Below are 22,389 nucleotides of genomic sequence, written 5' to 3' on the forward strand. Positions count from 1 at the left end.
TCTTATACTCTTGATACATCTTAAAAACGTGAGGATAAGGCAATTTCTAAATTCATGCAATGTTGCAATGTTGCAATCTTCTATTGCCACGATAAATGCGTTATATATGTAGGTCAAGTTATGTTAAGATAATTGAAAGTTTTTTTTTCTATTATAAGCAGGTGAAATCAACTCACCTGTAACAATTCTAAACTGCTACGGCAAATGAAATGTAATATGTTGTTAACCAAATGATATGAAAAGCTTAATTTAGTTTTACCAAATTATGACGTTTTCTAGTACAGAACACCTATAGATATAAGAAATGAATGTAGTGTTTGAATGATACTAATAATAAATTTAATAAAATAACTCGTCCATTTGGATAAATTTTCGTAAAAAATTAACACTTAGTAACGTTTAAAAGCTGTTTAAAGACTTCCGGTATATTTATGAGTCATGGTCAAAATCCCAACTGTATCACACCTCGCAAGAAAAAAACAAAAAAAGTCTCAAAATGTTTACAACCTTGAACTTCATTGCCATTCGCTGCATCGAAACTGGTTTTCGGCTTATAGGCAACTGTGACATAATCGGGAGACTGCGCACCGGAATAAAAAGTCGGCCAATATGGGTATCAGCTCCGTTTGGCGTCACTTTCGCTGATGCTGCTGTCCAGTGCTTCAATTTGCATTTTCTCACAAGACGCGATAATGATTGAACTGGTTCGGAGCATACCTACACGTGAATCAAACGCTGTGCACTGTGGGGAAGCATAGTGGCATAGTGGCTCAAAGTTACCCTTATAACCAATGTCACCCGGCACGACGGTACTATATAATGGATCAAATGCAGCTTAAGAACCAATTCGCGTGAACCGCAACAGTAGAAGCATTAGCCTTAGAATGCTAATATTGCGACTCTTCGTGTGACCAACATCTGATTTGCCACGCTCTGACAGCTTGAGTACTGGGTCTATAAGTCAAATATTTTTTTTTTATTTAAATAATACATTCTCTACAACATGGCATTAAACAAACCATAAAAAACATCAATTTAAAACTAAAACGAATTATTTTATTAGTAGCAATTCGTTTTTGTGACAACAGCGCCACAAGCGTTCTATTACTTATATTTCTATTACCGCAACCCCCTTGTATTGATGTTCTCCAATCAGGTTTCAACTTTCAGGGGTTGTTCTTCTATTTGAAAGAAGATGTTCCGCAAAATATTAGATTTTTATATTAGAGGGAAGTGGGAAAAAATGACCCCCCCTTGATTTAATGTCGCAAAACATGCAAAATCACTAAAACTGCTATAACTACAGAAGGTTGTCAAAATAACTGGGACAGGCAAAAATTGAGCCAACTTCGGAATACTGTAACTTCGTCAAACATTGACCGATTTTAGATCTTTAAGAAGGACTGGACGACATAATCTAGTTTTTAGGAGATGATCTATGACCACAGGATATCACCGGTAAATCCAGATTTCCGTATGCATGTTTTAAGCAGTAAAATTTTGTCGTGTTTTTAGCAAAGACATCAGCTGAAAATTCAAAATTTTACTGCACATGGGGATAGAAGATAAAATTCTGAAGCGATTGGTGTGCCAAGTTTTAAGATCGGTCCAGAAACAACTATGATATAGTCATTTTTCCGGAATCGGCGCCGGTAGTGATAGTGAATTGAAATCAGGGGGTCTATTTTGTAAATCGAGTGGATTCATGTGACTCGTCTGTAGTCATTGTCGATCAAAGTAAGCATGCATATTTCAAATGTCACAGGTCGACTCCCATAGTATTCCAGTCACATAGAGTGACAACTGTCGATAAGCTCAAGTGACAGAGCCGAGTCGAGCAAAATTTTTGGTCGACAGTGACTCCAGTCGAGTAGTTTTTGGTCGTCTCGACTTATAAAATAGGGCCCCAGATAATTTTTCGACTCAATTGTCGTACAATTTTTTTTTCACAGCTCATCATGAACAATCCTACTATCCCTTGAAAATGAGTCTTAGACAGGTTTGGCCACTCATGGCGCTGCCAAGTACCCCGGGGAAACCTTGCATAGGGGACATTTCGGGTTTGACACCAAAAGATATCATGCGACGGCTCATTCTTCATGTTTTGCCGTAAATAGGACAACTGCAGACTCAAAGTGGATATTTGACTACAGGGGCCACTTTTGGGCCACTATTTCTCTCTAATTTCTCGGTCGTTGCAACAGCACACTTTGTCGAAGACACTGAACCTCAAGGATGCATATACATAGTACTGGATACATACAGTGATACCTCCATGAGTCGATGTTCCATGACTCGATATCGACTCATGGAACCATACTAGAAACAAAATTTCATGGTTACTGTGATGGTCCCTTAAACAGCTTTCCAAACAATGTGGTATAAAGGAGGTGAGGAGGAAGTCGTTGTGTGCTTGTATTAGTACAGTGTAAAGCCAAAACAAACATTGAGGGGAAATGGATGACGTCATACGGTTTCAATGGAAGGCTGTGAGTGACTTAAGAAGCCTCCATAGCGTGGTAAAAGTTGAAATCACACCGAAAAAAAACTACAGCTAACACCTAGACGTAAAACTCGTTCAAATAAATTCCAGAATTAATATTTCTTGGAAATAAATTCGCGTAATAAACTACTTTTCCCTCCTTCTCGAATCATATTGGCTTTCCACACTGCACTCATGGACACAGCATTCCTCGCGATATATTTGTTATACTCATAGACATCCATTTGTGCATTTGCTATCAGTGTTTTACGGCTGAGTATTTTACGGCGCCTTCCAAAGTGCTATCTTCTGGATTGTAGATTTCATCCTAAAATAAAACAAAAGTTAGAACTGAATTACACGAATCACCTCCCATCCTCACACTTTCCATCCTCCCGAGCTGTTTTTTTCATGTTTTTGTTTGAGTAACAACACTCGAACAACCTTGGTAACGAAAGGGTTGCTAGCAACGAAGCCCCAAAAACATTCGTTAACAAACGGTATGACGTCACACATAGTCACATTGCAATGGGTTGCTGTGTTGAAAACTCAAGCGATTCACTAATACATACAAACAGTTGTGTATTATACAGAATCATCTCCTCACCTCTATTAAAGCACATTGCTTTCCAAAGGGGTGCTGTTCCATGACTCGATATTTCCATGAGTCGATGGTCCCTTCAATATCGACTCATGGAGGTTTCGAAACAGCGAAAACAGAGATGTGCCCCAGTATGCGTCTTTTCTTCAGGCTGTCTTAGCCAAATAAGTTGTTGAACATCAATGTCAGCAACTATTTCGAGCAGCCTAGAGAGCCGTGTAGATATTGGTAGCGGTTGACTCAACTGGCTAAGAATAATACTACGGATCGCCTGATCCGGTGGTAGAAATCAACCAGTCAGGTAACCCCAATTCCAAGGTATCATGCGACCCGTGCTGATAGATGAATGGTTGAGGGGGTTTAAAAGATGCTCAATCGCGTACGGAGCCTGGGGTGTATCAGGGCGAACTCCCCAGTATGTAGCCCTTACTGCATTCCGGCGACGCAATGATGCAGCGGACCGTTTTTCCCCAGCGACTTGTGGGAACAAATATGAGTACAAATCAAAACAACAACAACCTTGAAGGTGTCGACTGCCTCTCTGGTGGTAGTAGAGCAATACTGAGCTAACCGAAGGGCAGTTACTCGCTTGTTCGCAGGAGGATATGCTTACCGACGCAACCGAAGTAAGCAACAAAAAGTCAACAAACCATCCATATCCGGATACCCAACTGGAAATGGACGACGATAAGAACAATGGAATAAATGTTATTATCAACATCCTAGGATCTCAACCATCAGGATCTGAATCCAAACGGATCCTTCATGTTATCCGAAAAACGCGAATGTCGAACAGATGACCAAAATAAACCTCACGAGAGGACAAAGGAAGAAGTTTAAAGCACTATGGCAACCATTGAGGACATCCCCAAGAAGAAACGAACCTAGAAACGTCTGGATCCCAGAGATCAAGCTGAGCAATCCAGCCACGGAGGCCCAATGGCTCAGCAGTCTAGTGACGTTCACCAAAATAACCAAAAATAATAAAACCAAACGTCTGGTCATAGCTACAGTGACATGACCAATCGTAGGAAGGTCGGATCTTTTTTTCTATCTTTATTAACGAGATTTTTAGCCCTCGGCTAGTTCATCTCGGGACCAACGGCTTTACTTCCCTTCCGAAGGAAGTCGTCACTAAAATTTTTAGTGACTATATCGGGGATGGGATTCGATCCCAGGTCCTCGGCGTGAGAGGCGTGTGTTCTAACCACTACACCAGGTCCGTCCCCAGGAAGGTCGGAGTTGTTTCGAAACACTTTCCCACATCCCATCTTTCCACGACTCAGCTTGATGCTCTTCAGGAGGCTCTGCTGCTAAAAGTAGAGAAACAGCGTAATGAGCCGACGAAACCAAAATTCTGCAACCTGCTCTACAAGTCTGGAAGCGGAAATCATGGGTCCTCATGTGTGAAAGCATTGAGATGACTCCCGTAGACTTCATAAAACTATATCGAAAGACCACTCCAATGGTCTGGGAACTCTCCGAAAGACTGACGGTTCGCTCACTGTGGATCGCACAGAAACATTGAGTGAAATGCTGAGGACTCACTTCCCCGATTCAATCCCTGCAGCGAGCGTGATTGAATGCTTGAACGTTTGATGCTAAACTCAATTGGAACATACATCTTCAAAACATGGTGCAGTTTGCAGCGCCCCTTCATTCACCCTAGATGCAATGCTTAATCTGCCCCGGCTAGATCAATTCATAAAGCTGGATGCTGAAAAAAGCGCTCTGAGGCTAAAACGATCAATAAACCTTCTGCCAGGTGATTCAACCGGTCACCTAAGCATACTAAACGACTTTTCTATAAATTCAATTGTAGAAAAATGCAGTGACTGGATGGAAATGGTTGTGAATTATGACATACCACATACGGTGTTCATTCCTTCTCGCCAAGAGTGGCAAGAAGGTGGACCGAGTATTTCTCCAGGCTCAATCAAATTCTACACTGATGGATCGAAAATAAACAATCGTTCTGGATCTGGAGTGCATGGACCAAGAACTAAAATCTCTGTCTCTCTCGGACAGTGGCTTACAGTTTTTCAGGCTGAAGTGTATGCTATCATTGAATGTGCGCAGCTCAGCGTAAAAAGGAATTAAGGCAATTCGCCTAATGTTGAACGGCTAAAACCCTCGCCTATTGTCGAACAGTCCGTGTATTCCTTACGGCGTGTTCAACAATTAGCGAGCATTTTTTCGTTCAACATTTGGCGAATTACCCTACAGAAATGCCACACTCTGTATTTTCTCCGACAGCCAAGCAGCTCTTCATGCTCTGAAAGCTTACTCTTTTAATTCAAAATTAGTGTGGGAATGTGTTCACATTCAAATACAGACGACAACAAGCAGAATTGTGTAAATTTCACTGTTTTCTTTATTATATTTGCCAGTCATATAAGCTATTTTCGTAGTATACATAGACAAAATATGATTCAAAATGGCTGCTCAACATCTTTTATATTGTAAAGAATGCTATATTTGATCGTAGATTAGCGGCAATTGTCTAAACATGTGTTATTGATTCAATTATGTATTTAAAAAAAAAATGAGCGAAATTACACCATTTGGGATAAAATAAGGAACTTCGCACAGACTGCACAAGACGACACTGTCACCGATCGATTCCTCGTGATTTTTACGTGGAAATAGGTTTAAACTACCGGCCTCTCAAAGTTGCGGGTTTTTGCCCACTGTGCGCTGCTCAACGGACGCATTATAATTGGCCATTTGATATTGCTCTTGCATCTCGTGAAGGTCAAGTTGCGGAAACAGGTTCTTCGATTGGCGGCAAATCTGTCGAAAGAACCCTGTGTCGCTGGGCTGAAAGTTGAAGGTGCGCCAAAACGAGAGATTGGTACCTATTATATTAGGTGAGCCACTGCGAGGTTGGTTTCGTTTGAGCGGCAGTTTGATGAACTTGAATGACTGACCAAGAAAGAAACCTGTTGCGGCGGCTAAAGGCAAACAACAAAAGGGATTCCCCAGGTGGAGCGTATCAATATTAAAGTTTAATCAATGGGAAAACCAAATGTGGATAAAATCATGACACGGATAATGAGGAAGACTGCAAGTGGTAGTCGACAGACAGGTATTTGTCAGAATATAAGCATTAAGTACAGATAATACCTCCTAAATATTAAACCTGCAATCTAGCATTGAACCTGTTCATGAGATTCTAACCTCTGTTGCATACTTCATATGCTCATAAGCTTTAAAAAAATGGTTTGCTTCCAATTTATTTTTAAATCATGCGTAATAGGACAAGGTAATAAGGTTTGTGAAGATATATTGAGACGTATCAAACAAGGATTTTCAGATTGAGAATATGTATATCATTCAGCATATCTATTCAGCAAGACCAAGCTGGGGGTCGAGGGTTCGAATCCCACCGGTCGATAATCTTTTCGGGTTGGAAGTTTTCTCGACGTCCAGGGCATCCAGTATCTTCGTAACTGCCACGTCATTGTGATCATTCAAGTATGTGCATGATCAGCAAAATATGACATACGAACATAAAAATTTAATAATTTTATAATTATGACACATGACTACTAAGTAAAACTTGTCACCTTAGTATTAAGTAACTTTATAGCTTTGACCACCAAGTTAAATAAAGTTTAACTAAAGGTGAACATGTTTCTTTAATCGTTTTGCGCTTGCAAAAAGCCTAAAATACGATGATCTGGCTCGTTGCATTACTATATACTATTGAAAACGTGGCGCAGAATCATTGTGAGATGTTAAGGATCGTCTCAAGTAAATTCAAGTTATACCAGTTCAATTGTTTTCAATTGTATGAACATAAACGGGAAGTAAAATCAAACGGATAAGTATTGCATGCTCATAAATTATCAAGGAAGCATCTATAATAGATCATTATCAGACAGATAACATAAAATGAACCTTCGAAAACTTAATCAACAACCTTTCAAGTCCTTGTGCCGTACCGTATAGACTCAAAATCCGAGCTGCCGAGACGAGACTGCCAGTATGTTCTACAAGGCGACGACGAGCGGCCGGTCTTTTCGGTTTGCGAGCTGTCTGTGGCTTTACTTTGTGAAGCAGACGTTCTGCAAAAACATCCTCGCGCTCGATTGGCAACACGAGTACGAACAGTTCACTTGTTCAAGAACGTACATGCTGCTGGTGGCTGGTGGAAAATTCAAGACAAGGTAAATGGAAACCGATTCACAACCTAGCACCTACCAACTGTCTACTAGTTTACTGTATACTGTACGCTGGCAAAACCAAATGGAGCATAAAAGCGAAATATACAAACGTTTCGTTTCATTTTTTCAGTCAAAACAAAATTCTGGTTCCTTTCACTTTCATGGTCAGCTACAAACGAGCTCAAACTGGGCCGACGAAAACGTGTTTGCAGATTTTTGAGTAGGTTTCTTTGCCTTTTTAATTCTATAACTTGCCTTTTGGAGGTTAAAGAAGAATTTACTGAAAGGAATGTCAAAAGTAGAGATAATGCGCCAAATGCAACGGAACAGGAAAGGAAGAATGCAATAATCTTAACCAGGGTTGGGAAAAAATCTGAAATTCATTCTACAGTAGCCAAACAAAGCCAATCGCAGTCAGCGAAGCCAGTGAAACTCACGCCTATCGCTGCTGTAGGCAAAGAGCCTTGAAAATCGCAAAACACCCGTTGCTAAGGGCAACCCAAAATTACTGTAGAAAAATGTTCTATTTCCCGCTGCATTTCCCGCATTTTAAGCCTTCAATGACACTAACGATTTAGAGAAAATCATGTACCCAATATAGGCTACTTGATGAGATTCACGATTTTAAACTACTGTAGTGAGAGAGCCACGTGATTTTCGCGAAATTCAAGCCTACTACTATTACCATTCCCAGCACTGATCTTAACCCTTTGTCTGCGTTTTGCGGTCATTATGAACCTAGAGCACTTTGAAGGGCTGTAGCTTTTTTATAAAGTATGCCTGTCATAAAATAATCTATATTTTGTGTTCAGCCAGCGAACTTTTGCCCCATACTATATTCGAACTTTTGTTCGTTTAAGAGAATCAATTCTATAACTAATACTAAAAATGGGTAAATATTTCGATATAAGTTTGTTCAGTAAAATTCTAGCCAATATGTCTAAGATTCACTATGTGGTATTTATTTCGTTTCAACGGCTATAGTTTTTCGGGAAATATTGATAATTCCACTAAGGTCGAACTTATACCACACCTTACTATACGCTGAAGCAACCATTATGAGAATCGTAGCAGGCGTTGCCCGAGAACGGTCGTGTTTCGTTTTTCTCCACGTTATTTTTCGTGGGTACTCTCGTTTTCCGCGATTGGGCTGGTGCTACGCCATCCAGATTTCAATTCGGAAGTGAATATTGTCGATGTTAAAAAAAAGTCGATGTTAAAACACTGAATAATCATTTCACGTGCGTTCAATGTGATGCTCTTTTCTTCCAATTGGCTTTATTAATATTTGTACATCCTCGTTATTTTGGATGGATGATTCCGAGAATTGAAAAACGAAACGATGTTTTTGTTAAATGTTTGATTATTTTAGGTAGTTACGTTATATAAAATGCGTGAAAGTAATAATTAGACAACATGTATGCAATGTAGTCTAGCAATGACCAATGAAGTCACAAGGAGAATGAAATGGGTAGCCAATCGATTGCTAATTGGATTCGACGACGCCGCCATGGATGGAATCTGATAAGATTGTTCTGACTACACATTTATCAGTAGCTAATCATTTAACACGCACCAGTTTCAAAATAAACATCTTTGAAATAGGAAGTGTGTATGTATTATCATTATCCATTTAATAACGGTTATACATACACGCGGAGCTTGTTGTTAGTAAAAGTGACGTGACTTTCCAGCCATTCTGAAATCGGTCAACAAATCTGCACTAGAATTATCACCTTCTAACTCCCGTACAGAAGCTTTTCTCAAAAATGTAGTACAAAAACACTTTTTTTCTGAAAACTTTTTCCATAATACCTTTGCCGAACAGTGGGAGTTGTATGGATCACACACATATTCTGAAACACACGTTATGAAATGATTATAAATTACGTGTGAAATACTTTGGGTTTTCTTAAGATTTGTCTTATGAAGCATTTTAATAATTTAAATTAGACTTGCTCCCTTTTCGAACACAGGTACTAAATTCAGAACTTAAGGATGAGGAAAAATGTAACATAATTATGTTTTGATATCATTCAAGGCTTAATGTCAGTGTTTCTGTTTCAAAATCTAAGATTGCTATTTTTTTCTAGTAAATAGAGTAAGGTGTGGCAAAAGTTCGACCTTAGTAGTATAATCAAAATTTCCAGAAATACAATAGCAGTTGAAAAGAAATAAATACCACACAATGAACCTTCAAAATATTAGTTTTAATTTTGCTGAACAAACTTTTGTCAAAATAGTTACCAATTTTTAGTTATAACAGTTTTTAAACTGATGTCTTAAACGAACTTTTGCCCCACCGGTGGGCAGTGTTGATAGACTCACACTCAAATCTCAATCAATACGCTCTCCCGTGAGAGCAAACTCATTAAAGATCTGATTCTCAAATCTCACGCTTGAGATTTCAATCAACTCAAACCGTAAAAAAATGATTCAGTCGCAAAACCCGGCAAAACTCGTGAAACCCGAATGTTGTTGTTTACGTTAGAAAGGATTACTATAATTTTACCAGACCAACAAGGAATCATTGCCGTGTGTGAGTAAACTGTGGATATACGAGACAATGGGCCGTATGAATAAAATGTAGTAAAGTTGAGTTTACTACATTCTCGGTAGTAAACGCTATATGTGGAACACGAGTGGAACATGTTTGTGTCATTTTCCTTTCTACACCTTTCGAACATACTACAAACAACGCATTGCTATGAATAAAGGTAGCATTTACTACAAAGCTACTGGTAGTTAGCTTCAGAGGTTGCTACACATGCTTTGAGATTGTGGAATTGAATGGAATAATTTACTTTTGAGTAAAAATCATGGGAAAACGATATGAGTTTTGATATTTCGGAAGGTATTTTGAGTTTTGCTTAGGAATTCTGAGGTTACGAAAACATTCGCCCCGCCAATGCTGAGATTCCGGTAAGATTACCGGCAGTAGCAATTTATAATATCCGTGTGAATTCTGGCATTACGATGTTATTTTCTAGGAATTTTAGGATGTCGGTAGGAATTCAGATATTTATAATGTAATTTGAAATTTTACTTGTAAACTCTGACATCTCAGATTTCCTTTTGAATTCCGGAATTCCTGTAGGAACTTTGGGATTCCGATAGGGATGTCGGATTTTTTGTGATAATTCTGGAAGTTCAAATACCATTCTAGGAATATTGCGGAAATATTAGGAATCTGTTAAAAACTCTAGAATTGGGGTGGGAATGGGATTCCGAATATTAATCTCTTGGAATTCTGTGGGTATCTTTGAGACGGTATTTTTGTAAGAATCTATGAGATTGCGGTGGGATTCCTGCGAATTATTGTGTGAATATTTGTAATTCTTAAAACCAATCTTCGTAATTATTGTAAAAACCTTTAAGATTCCGTTGATCTCTAGTTCCGTTGGAATTTCAAAGCAAAACTTTAATATAAACGATTTGAATGTCGGTAAATATTTTATAGATTTCAATGGGATTTTTTGTGAAATCGACAAGAATTTTGATAATTTCAAAGGGAACCATGGTGTTTTAGGGGAGATCCTCATTGAATTCTAACGACTGCCAATGGAATCACTACAATTCCCATAAAATCTCGACATTCTAAGTTCTAGACATTCCAAGGATACTATCAGAAACCCCACCAAAATAGCGAGAATATCGTAGAAACACTTAGAACTTCCGGAATTCAACATGCTGTTAAGAAAACACACGGGGAGCATCAAAATTCTACCGCAATTTCACCAGAATCTCAGTACTGGTGCTAGAAAATATGTGGTTCCAAATTTGATAGCTGTAATCTCAAGATCTCTTCATAGATGTTAAGCTAGTATTTAAAAAATCATCAATCACTGGCGTTGGCGAAGGCCGAAAACCACCCAGAAAATTCTTTGATGTACCATCATCATAAAATCATAGACATAAAGAGAATACCAGACTAATCGCAAAATTACACTAAAAATTTTGTCAAATAACAGCACCTTCATGATTTGTGCAAATTGTCGCGTAATCGATTAGATTCCATGCATTTTCTTCATATGCATGATTGTATTAATTTTAGGCGTCACTCTGAATAGATTGTTCTTTACGTGCAGAATCACTCTGCACTCTGAATGGAAATTTCTTAACGTGCAGCTTCAGTCACTGCTCATGTTCGAAAGTAGTAAGTACTACATGTTCGAAAAGTTTTTTATTCATACCAAAAGTGTAGTAAACTTTGTGGATTTTGTTTTTGAGTAGATGCTACATGTAGTAAAGTTCAAAGTTTTTTATTCATACCACCCAATGAGTCAAAAAGGTTAACCAACTCATCCATGATTTTTTGAGTGCTCACGCATGAAAAATCTCAACCGTGAGTTGTGAGAAATTGAGTTTTTCACAACACTGCCGGTGGGGCAAGAGTTCGAATCTAGTATGGGGCAAAAGTTCGCTGACTTAAACACAAAATATCGATACTTTTACTTTATACCAGCCATAAACTTATGTTTACAGAAAAATACACACTAAACTTTCATCGAAAAATTTCCCAAAACAGAATTAATTGTAATGTGCCCAAAAAAAGCAGTTTTTTGCAAAACAAAGTGAAATTTCGAAATTTTGGTGACCTTTTTCGCACGATCAGGCAATTTTCGCTAATTTTAAAGATAATATGAGGTTTTAAAGCAAATTGAAAATTTTTGCATGAGTTTATATATGGGTCGAACTTTTGCCCCGCGGATTCGAACTTTCGCCCCACTATGGGCCAAAATTAGTTTTCAAGCATTTATGCAAAAACTAATACACGTCAAAGCATTCTTTTCCTTATGATAGAAATGCAAAAACATAAAAAAAAATCAAGATATATTATACCTTTAATTGGTTCCTTTCAATGAAAGCTCGACAAAAATTACAAATTTTCACGTCGAAAAACAACAAATAGCCATAACTTTTCCAAATCTCAATCGAACTTTATGATATTTGGAGTAAAAGTTTCTTACTTGAATAGCATTCGAACCACCATGACATTTTTAGGTTTTGTTTTAAAATGAGCTAGACATCTTGAAACGCTTGCCCCACTTTACTCTAGTATTTTTTTAAATTTAAGATGACTTGGCCCCTTTTTCTATATTTACTGAAGCCAGGAGAAGTTATCATTTCAAATCACATTTATAACAAAATACTAGTTGCCAGATGAAATTTTATTGCACCACAAATATATCATTAGTATGTTAGTTAAGGGATCAAGTCACCCCAGTCTATAATTTTTTTGAAACAAATCATGCCAAATAAATGCTAAATAAAAAGAAAATAAATTGTGCCTTTAATTTTATATTCTTTTTTTGAACCTTTAGGATCTGAAAATTTGAGACAAGATAAACAAAACTTACTAAGATTTTTCTAAGCCTTGAATTTTGTTTGAGTTAGGGTAGAAGTACCTGTTTTGACCGAAGCGCTCATTGTACGCATAGTAGTTCATACACCGTTTTACACAAAAAATAGCATCAAACATTTTGTGTACAGTAGAACACATTCACGTTATAGAGCTACATTCATACACTACCCATCATAAGTATGGAATCGCATCACCTAGTATTGCAACACTCCAGTTGAATATTGCAGCACTTCCCAAAAAGTTTGTCATCACCTAAAGCTATGATATTCATGATGTTATATCTCGAAATCCTTACATGGTACAAAGTTTCGGTGTTCAGATCCTGGCAACCTAGAAAGTTCGTGTCTTCGAGTTCAGAAGCTTTAAAGTCATTTGAGGCAGCACTATTCGTTAACAATTTTTCCGCTACGTGGCGCTAATGTGCATGTAAATTTGATTATATTCCAGTACACTCTAGCTCATGATCCATACCACCTAGAAAGTTCGTGTCTTCAGCAAAGTTGTTCAGTAGTTTTAAAGCAATTTGAGGCAGTACTGTTTAGTTATCAATTTTGCCTCTACATTGCGCTAGTGTGCATGTAATTTGGTAATGTTCTAGCAGACTCTAACTCATTTGGTCGTGTTCTGGAAGACTCTAGCTCATGATCCATGCCACCTAGAAAATTCATGTCTTCAGCAATTTTTTTCGGAAGCTTGGAAACAATTTAAGGCAGCTTTGAATGGTAAGCAATTTTGATGCTAGCGCTACAGTGTGCATTTGATTGGGTTATATTCTAGCAAACACTAAAGGCAGCACAGTTTGGTTAGTAATTTTGCCACTACATGGCGCTAGTGTGCAAGTAAATTTGCTCTTATTACAGCAGACTCTAGTTCATGTAAATTTGCTCATATTACATCAGACTCTAGCTAATGATCCCGACCACTTAAAAAGTTCAAATCTTAAGCAAAGTTGTTCAAAAGCTTGAAATCAATTTAGAGTAGCACTGTTTAGTTAACAATTTTGCTACTTCATGACACTAGAATGTATGTTATTTGGTCATGTTTTAGAAGGCTCTAGCTTATGATCCTAGCCACCTAGAAAGTACGTGTCTACAGAAACATTTTTCAGAAGCTTTAAAGCATTTTGAGACAGAACTGGTTAGTTAGTATTTAATATTTGGATACTTGGAAAACAATGTTACAATATTATTTAATGTTATATTGTATTATATTCCACCAAGTTTTGAATTTTGTCTAAGTGAACAAGCTAAAGAGACATACCTTCTCCTAAATTTCGTATTTCAGAAATGCTTCAATTCGAATATATTATAATTTTTCTCAAAATGTAATTTTTATAAAATCTAATTAACTTTTCTGAAGATCGCGACTTTGCTAAACTTTCGGGGTGGTGCAATACTTATCTTATTTATTTGGGGTGTTGCAATACTTATGGTGGGTAGTGTATATTCATCCAAATTGATTCAATAATAAAATAATAAAAGAAAACCATTATTTTCCAGAGAGTTTTATTTCCTATACACCTAATTTGGCCACTGTCATAACAAATCAGTGTGATTGGCTAATTTAGGAACCAAAGTTGAGGATGTAGCCGAAACTGGGTTTGGTGGCCTATATTGACCAACGCGAATTTCAAATTGAAAATAATGCTTATATTCAGTTCTGATACTTTTCATACATAATATCTGAGAGAGGGGAGACAGCTCACTGACAGCTGATATGTTTTCTAGCTTTCTTTATTTATTTTTTTCAATTCTTAGGTAGTGCACAACGGTCAGATGAACTTATTTTGGTCAGAATCATATTAACTTCATATTGTTCACTATGAGAAAGGATATGAATAGAAAAAAATCAATACCAGTTCACCAACACACAACTATATTTAGGTATTCTACCTTTGAAAATGTGAAATCATCGAAAAACACCCAGAAATATTAATTACGTTTATTTGAATTTTGACGCTTTTTTACGTTCTGCCCTCCGAATGTGTTAGTTTTCTAGTGACAGTTGATGACAAGTTTCCCTGACTTTTGGGAGCTCGCAATCTAAGCCAGATGTCTCCTCTCTCTCAGAATAATATAGGGCTTTCCATTTATTTTTCAAAACATGTTTCTCTTCAGCTTTTCAAAACCGGTGCTTTTGCCTTAATACAAACTAACTGCTCCTACAATATTATTTTTATACTATCTGAAAAAAATCCAGCACTGATTTTGTCTTCCGTATGAACAAAATATTACTTAAATTATCTATATAAATAAAAATGGAGTGGTGTTTGTATGTCACGAAATGGCTTACGAACGGGTCAACGGATTTGAACTATTCATTCCCCGTGTTGTTCGTCAAGAGCTCCGACGTGTTTGTGTGTACAAAATTCCCACGATATTTACCGGGAAAGTTGGAAAAACGAAAGTGAACGGAACTGTCATTTTGTATGGGACGATCCATAACGTTTTACAACAGCCTACTTAATGGCAAGACGAAGTTTGCCGGATCCACTAGTTTGGAATAAAACTGTTTTAAATTCTGTTTCCATTAACTCTTTTGGTCCAGACAGAAGAAATTTAGAAGAATTAGATTAGATTAGAAGAAATCAACCACTACATTGCACTGTGTTTTAATTCCTCGTTTTCATGCGCTTTTTGAATAGCGCCCTAACCGTTGATTTTAGCGATATAGTTTGTTCGGAGAAGTTTCTTGTATATTAAGGCGCAACTTTTGACGAAAAAAATTTTGTGATCAATCCACCTAGCAGTGAGATAGAAAAACTATTTTTTCAAAACATTTAGATAGACATATGGTGTCTTCGGCAAAGTTGTAGAATTGGCAATTTGAAACAACTTTGTCGAAGACACAATTTTTCTATCTCTTATACTTTTTGAGATATATGCCGTTGTATGTGAATGACCCCTAAAAATCATATTTTTTATCATAACTTTTTTCCAAGATTTTTAACATTTTTTGTGTTTTCTACAAAGTTGTTTGTCATAGAAAAAATTTAAGTAAAAAGTTATAATCGAAAATGATTTTAAATTATTTTTTTCATACAAATTTGTGTACTTTAAGTTAAAAAAATCGTAACTCTTTTACAAGATTTTTAACATTTTTCATGTCTTCTACAAAGTTGTTAAACATCTTAAAACACGTGTTTTTGCTGAACATTGCACCTCTCTATCTCTTAAAGTAAAAGAATTATCAGTCGAATTCGTTTTAATAAGGCTTATTTGTTTGATAGTGAAAACCCATGCAAAGACGCTTATAGACAAAAGTTTTTATCAACTGCCAAAAGGGGAGATAAGGTACTTTCATGATTTGTAAGAGTTGTCTGCGCCATTTTGCGCCGAAGCCAGTTATAGAGGCCTAAACTACCCCTTGAAAAAAGAGTAATTCATGAATAACTTTGTTACTTCAAAAGATAGGGTGATGATATGTTCAGCAAAAACACGGGTTTTTCTATGACAAACAACTTTGTAGAAAACACAAAAAATGTTAAAAATCTTGGAAAAAAGTTATGATAAAAAATATGATTTTTAGGGGTCATTCACATACAACGGTATATATCACAAAAAGTATAAGAGATAGAAAAATTGTGTCTTCGACAAAGTTGTTTCAAATTGCCAATTCTACAACTTTGCCGAAGACACCATATGTCTATCTAAATGTTTTGAAAAAATAGTTTTTCTATCTCACTGCTAGGTGGATTGATCACAAAATTTTTTTCGTCAAAAGTTGCGCCTTAATATACCAAGAAACTTCTCCGAACAAACTATATCGCTAAAATCAACGGTTAGGGCGCTATTCAAAAAGCGCATGAAAACGAGGAATTAAAACACAGTGCATTGTTGATGAAACCTGTAGAAATAAGCAATAACTGATTTTGTTTTTGAAAAGTCATTCAAAACGTGTATATCACTTCATAAAATTCAGACGACAACATAATAAACATAAAAGTGAACTATTCGAATAAAAAACAATTAAAAATAATTTCGATGAAACAACTTTTACTGACGAAGCACTTTCAGTATCCATGGCCAAACAGCCACAACTTTTATATCAATGAGATGTTGTAGTATGTCGTTTTAACAGCCTTCTATGAAATGTCATTAATTTTTAAAGTAACGAACATATTCAATCACTAGAACCTACGCAATCGTTAACATATCACGTCAAATAAATTTATATCTGATACCGTGAACCTCGCACTGGAACAAATTTCGATCTCCATACACACACATGACTGCGCATTTCGCCCTTATTTGCAATTCAAAGCGTGGAAATGATTTGATTAAACTTTAACCGATCTGTACACAAAGTTGCACTGGTTGCACTTGAATATCTGTGTTCCGTGATCCGTTAATTCTAGACCATTGATCACCGGGTCGACCGTACGCCTCGACTCGACTTCACGTTCTACAGTGCGACAAACCGTGCAACATTTGCTCCAGTTTTGCTTCTTTCTTCATGCTTCGTCCTTGAAATTCCTAATTTCACTCTTTCTCGAAATTCGTAGACGTAAAGCACGCGTATAGTTCGTCACGCGCAGATCAATCACCGCATACGTTTGAATGAAATCCTGCGACGTAAATTTCGCAAGTATTTACAGCGCCGTCGCCGCCTTCGATCCGTTGACTAGTCCAGGTCGACAAATTGCACTTGCCAACCGTTGCTACGGTTTCAGCACTTCCACACTAATCCAAGCAACCCCCGGAGCTATACGCGGAAAACCGATCCAACCAATAAACCAATGTTGCGCAGACGGTTCAAATGCGCAAACAAAAAACGCGTGCTAACCGAGCCGTGGACAAAACGATACTGACTACTGAGCCGAATGGTGAAGATTGTGTTGAATCACCTGTGCACCGCTGCTGACCATTTTCAGGGTTTTTTCGTGGATCGACGTAAAATTTCGACTGCCACAAAAATCACCACAATAACGTCATCGTTGCGGCGATCCTCGCGACCCCACAGAGGAGTAACTAGAACACATTCATGGCCATAATTTCAAAATTGGTGGATTGAGATTTTCGATCTCGTTATACAGTTAACTCTCCCTTACTCAATATTTCGTATCTTGATATCGAATTAGAGAATCATAGTAAAAGTTGGTTTTCATGGCTACCTCGATGATCCCTTGAATCACAGTTGCACTGGTTATGTGTTGTATAACTCGATACCTTCCTAACTCAATGATCCCTTCAATATCGAGTGATAAAGACTGTATTTTTAAGCATGGATACCAGGGTAGAGATGAATGGCAAATCAGAAACACAAGAGCTAATTTAGATATTTTAAAAATGTCCACTAAAAGCTTTAAATATCTTAATGGGCAATTATTTCTAAATATGTCATTCATTTGTTATTTGGAATAACAATGAAATATCAAAGTTTGTTATATCAACTAATTTTGTTATTGCTGTGATCCCGTCAATGATTTTTTTCTACCCTCAATAACTTATTAATAGATCATTTTGGAATTTTTATTTTACCAAACTTTTTAGGCTATTAACGTTTGTAAGTCCAATATTAGGTCATAAGCAGACCATTAAGGACAGAACATAATTTTGGTTATGATTGTCCCAAATTACTCCTGTATACGACGACGACAACGGCGGTACAGCTTTCCAACTTTTCGGTGTGCTTTATTACGTGTTTGCCTTACCGCTAACATTACTGAAAGTCACATTTCTAGAGGGGCGAGGCGGTTGCTTCGATGATCGTTGGTTGATCATGTTGGACAAGGGCCCAATCTAGTTCAACGAGGTGCGCGGAAATCCAGACCGACGCAGCCGCAGCCTGCTTAGTTCATCTCATTCTCATGCACATTCTCAGCCACATGCTAAAACACATCAGCGCAAATGTCACTTCTGGGAGAAAACGATTATCCGATCGGGGAAGTACCCAGCTTGCAGCAGCTTGATGCTGCTATGTACGTGTTGTTTCTGAAGAGAATAGATACACATGATCGTTTGAAATTAATGAGTGGATTGGATATTAGGTATCTGCTGATTTAACAGGCAAAACAATCGAAGGAAGTCTACTTATTTTAGCAGACGGTCTTGGTAAAGGAGTTTATGGAATTGAAGAAGAAACTTATACCTAGTGTTCATTACATAGGATAGGATATTTTAGGACCTTTTGTTCTTTTAGTCATGGGGGATTTTTGACAGCAAATTCTTCGGAAATTTGGCTGTGAGATACTCCTTATATGCTAAAAGCATAGATGCAAATTTTGAGCCCAATAGCTATTAGAAAACCACTCATGATAAAAATAACAATGCTGACGAAAATACAACAAGTGACCCTACCGTAATTTCTGATGAAATTGATCATTTTTACCGGGTCTGTTTTTTTAAATGTTGTCAATTCCAAGCAACTAAATTCAGGAAAACAAATAAAACGGTGAGTGTAGATTTGGTTCATATACAGGAATTTTCTAACAAAGGCGATTTTAGTGCTAAAAATCAAATCTAAAATAAAAAAGGAAGATCTCGTTTCGGGGTGAAATTTGTTTGTTTTAAGTTAGTGTCACACCAATAATTTGATAAAACTTCGTTAACGATGTTACGCCAATTTACTCGGTCCCTGGCTGTATCCCTCCAACTTCGATGTTGGCTCACACTCCACAGTGGTTTAAAACCTAAAAAACACGATCATCAGCTTTTTCAGTATCAAAGAGTGAAAATATTGCCATACTATATTCGGCAAAGTTACTGCATATGTTAAGCAGCAACTTTTGACATTCACAAATTTTTGATTAATTTACCCATAAGTGATATAAAATTTTTATTTTCTCTGTTTGTCGTTAAAAGCAATTGGTGTCTTCGACAAAGTTGTTGGAATTGTTAAATGAAGAAAAGTTGTCGAAGACACTTTAAATCTGTCTATCAAAATAAAGGTTTTATAGCGATTTTCATATAAAACCACTTCAAAAGTACAACTACTCACTTAACTTTTTTCGCTGCGATTTTCATGGCTTACAATGTTCTAGGACTATGTATATATTTTCAAAATACAAAACTTTGCTGAACATACCAAGACAATATCTTCATTTTTTTCTATGAGTTCTAAGCATTTTATTGTGGAAAATTCACGTTTTTACACTAAAATATCTAAAATATATCTGAATACAGGGTTCGCCGCACAGTGGCCCAGATTTAAAAAAATATGGCAGAAATTACGAATTCTCTATTTTTACTATTTCTAGCCATAAACAAATGAATAACATAGGCTCTATTTTGGACAAAGTAATTATTATTTGGTTCTCATATAACAAAATTCTAACAAAATTGTTGTTTTTCATACATAGGCTCTCAATTCAAAGCAAAACTACGGCTTTAGGCAAACTTAGGCAGGATGAATATACTGCAATCGATTCCGTGATTCCGTTGGTTACACGATCGTGCCTAAGGTTGCTCGTACTTTGGCCAGCACCGCGAGGAGGTAGAGATATTAGTTGCTGGGCAGGATGCTAAGGACTACACAGAGGGGTCTTTTTTATTCCTGCGGTACGCGAGGTACGAATAGTACGCCATGCCCAGCATTTATCGGGCCGAAAAGTCCTAAGTTAACCTCCCTAATTTTTTTTTTTGGATCACAAGGAGCTAGATTAAGTAGAATTCATCAGCTCTAAGGAGGGGGAGTCTAAATGATCTTGAACTTTAAATGGAGGAAATTGACTATATGTATGGGAAAATTGTTCAAATTTCATTTTCATTTCATGCTGTAGGAGATTAATTTTACTCATTTTTGGTTTGAAGATTCTATATTCAACATAGATGAGACTGCATCCTACCAAAAGTCTTGCTGATGAGAAACAAATCAACATTTGAAATTCGGGTTTCACCTTAGATGGAGCGGGCAGCTCCTCCGAAAAAGGCTGTTTTTATTGGGAGCGCTCCGATATAGTTCTTAGGTATAACTTTCTTGTTTCTTAACAAAGATAAATAAATTCATCGACTACAGCTCCACTTATGGTCGAAAATGTAATTGTAATCATTTTCCCTAATAAGCTTCCACAGGTGATAAAAATCAAAAGCTTTAGGATAATGATTGCTCTTTCGCTTAAATTTAAAATGAATTCATTGTTGGAAAACTTTCTTCTTGACTGTTGATTCTAAAGCTAAGTATGCTGTTCCGCTCAAGAAAAGTAAAAATTTCTGCGAAAGAAATGGTCAAGAAGTGTTGTACAGCTACAGCTACAGCTCCATTTGAAATGACATTTCTTTTGAACTGCGTACCGCGATCAAAGAAAAATGCATTTCTTGACCATTTCTTGCAAAAAAATTTCCACGCATCGAGATAGGCGATTACTTTTCTGTTGAAGTGCATACTTCGCTTAAATACTAAATATAAGCAGTTCCAACTAGTAATCCATGATATTGACCAGGAATTAATTGTTTGCCGATGACAGAGCAGAACGTGCAGTTGGCTCCATAGTGATTGGGAAGCAGATGAAGCGACGGATCGCAGATGAGGTGTCAACCTCGTTCTTGACGTTAGACGGGTTAAAGCAGAGAGACGCACTTTCGAATTCACTGTTCAACATTGCACTCGAGGGTGCTATTAGGAGATCTGGTGTGCAGAGAAATGTCACTATTATCACAAGGTCGCACATGCTCCTTGGTTTTGCGGACGATATAAACCTAATTGGAATCGATCGCAGGTCAGTGGAAGAGGCCTTCGTGCCTCTGAAGAGGGAGACAGCGAGGATAGCAGGGAACCAGGTGGAGATCGGCAGCTTCGGGGAATACCATGAATACGCTGGCTGTACGCAGTGGAAGAGGACCTGGCGACCCTAAACGTTCGGGGTAACTGGAGAAGTTTCACCCAAGACCGACGAAGATGGAACTCTACAATACGCCCGGCAATGGCGTGAAGCTACGCTGTAGCCATCAAGAGGAGATGATGTACCGTTCTGATTCAAATTCCGGACAGCTTTAAATTCCGGACACTTTACTTTGTATGGGAAAGGTTTCAATTGAAATGTTTCAAAATTTGCCGTTCAAAAGTTCCCAATTTGGAGGCTCGTTTTAATATGATTTCACGAGTTGTCCGGAATTTGAATCAAACCGTCCGGAATAGAAAGCAAAAGTGAGGTGGTGTCCGGAATAAGAATCATGAAGAGTGCACACATTTCTATTTATTGAAATTAATTGAAGTTGTGGAATTCAAATCTTCACCTACCATTCGAAAGGTGAGTGTCCTGATAGCATGAGAACGCTAAGGAATCGTAAAGATTGATTTAATTTATATACTTTTAGGTGGCACACACTTCAAAGAGGCCTTAAGTGTCCGTAATATGAATCAAAACGGTAGACGAAACTCCGAGATCCTAAACAGAAAATCTAAATCAGGTGATATCATGAATGGTGGATTAAATTTCCGTTGAAACATGTCCGCATTCACTAAAACTGTGATGTTCAAATTTTTATCTACATTAGTTTCTTCTTGAGTGAAAAAGACCACAAATCGTGCCAATTTGACATACTGCTCTAGCCTTACTTGCTGAATTTTATTGGGCCCTATTCCGGATTTCACTCACGGTGACGAATAGGTGAAGTGATCACTTTCCTATTACGGATACCACCTAAGTGAGAAAATGTGGAGAAGTGCATCGCAAGTGACAACTCGCATGAACACGAGCTATTACGAATAGCACGCTAACGGTGAAGATCGACAAAAGCCGTCACTTGAGGTGGAAACTTTTCACTGTCATTTCTGAAGGTGGAAAGTTGTCGCGTGAGATGGAGTGCGTTAAAAACAACATTATTTTCGGCTT

At 37.4% G+C, this 22,389-nt stretch overlaps 2 protein-coding genes across 8 annotated transcripts in view; one reads left to right on the top strand and one right to left on the bottom strand.

Moving 5' to 3' along the window:
* The window catches only part of LOC5577029 (transferrin), a 29,288-nt gene extending 11,863 nt beyond the window's left edge, over nt 1-17,425 (bottom strand). For 2 of the 6 annotated variants that reach the window (XM_021849800.1, XM_021849796.1), the window contains exon 1: nt 17,171-17,425. The gene's annotated coding sequence lies outside the window, so the exon portion shown is untranslated. Of the gene's footprint in view, nt 1-16,918; nt 16,935-16,986 lie in introns of those variants that run through there. The other 4 variants (XM_021849799.1, XM_021849797.1, XM_021849798.1 and 1 more) reach the window with 4 other exon arrangements.
* The window catches only part of LOC5577031, a 62,644-nt gene that overhangs the window by 12,110 nt on the left and 28,145 nt on the right, over nt 1-22,389 (top strand). The window contains exon 1 of one of the 2 annotated variants that reach the window (XM_021849795.1): nt 21,878-21,964. The exons of the other annotated variant lie outside the window; for it this stretch is intronic. The gene's annotated coding sequence lies outside the window, so the exon portion shown is untranslated. Of the gene's footprint in view, nt 1-21,877; nt 21,965-22,389 lie in introns of those variants that run through there. 2 annotated transcript variants of the gene reach the window in all.

The sequence above is a fragment of the Aedes aegypti genome, chromosome 3 (genome assembly GCF_002204515.2).
Source record: "Aedes aegypti strain LVP_AGWG chromosome 3, AaegL5.0 Primary Assembly, whole genome shotgun sequence".
Classification (NCBI taxonomy): domain Eukaryota; kingdom Metazoa; phylum Arthropoda; class Insecta; order Diptera; family Culicidae; genus Aedes; species Aedes aegypti.